General features: G+C 23.0%; 1 protein-coding gene across 1 annotated transcript in view; it reads right to left on the reverse strand.

Moving 5' to 3' along the window:
- Nucleotides 1-413, reverse strand: part of LOC107617549 (seed linoleate 9S-lipoxygenase) — a 6443-nt gene that overhangs the window by 5456 nt on the left and 574 nt on the right. The window lies entirely within an intron of this gene.

A 413-nucleotide genomic window follows, 5' to 3' on the forward strand; every position in this document is an offset into this window, starting at 1 on the left:
ATTATGTATTATGTATGATCCTAATTGTAATTTTATTTAGAAAAAGTACATACATATTTTTTATATTTAAACAATTTAACTGTTTCTAATTCTGACACATTTTTATAATATATTCAAACATAAAATATTTTTCTATCTTCCATTTCAAATTTTAAAAAATAGGGCATTCCTCCTTGCACAATATTTTATGCCCTAACTACTTATAAAAATATTAGCAACATGCGTGGATGAAACTAAAGAGTAGTAATATATATAAAATTGTCATTTAATTAGTGAATAAATTAGCATAACAACAAGAGTGGGTAACAATCATGATTTTTTTTTTCGGTGGTTAGGTAACAATCATGATTATTGGATCTGACCCTATCTTAAAGAATAGAAAAAATTTTAAATATACTTAATACATCGATATT

This window comes from Arachis ipaensis, chromosome B09, assembly GCF_000816755.2.
Source record: "Arachis ipaensis cultivar K30076 chromosome B09, Araip1.1, whole genome shotgun sequence".
Classification (NCBI taxonomy): domain Eukaryota; kingdom Viridiplantae; phylum Streptophyta; class Magnoliopsida; order Fabales; family Fabaceae; genus Arachis; species Arachis ipaensis.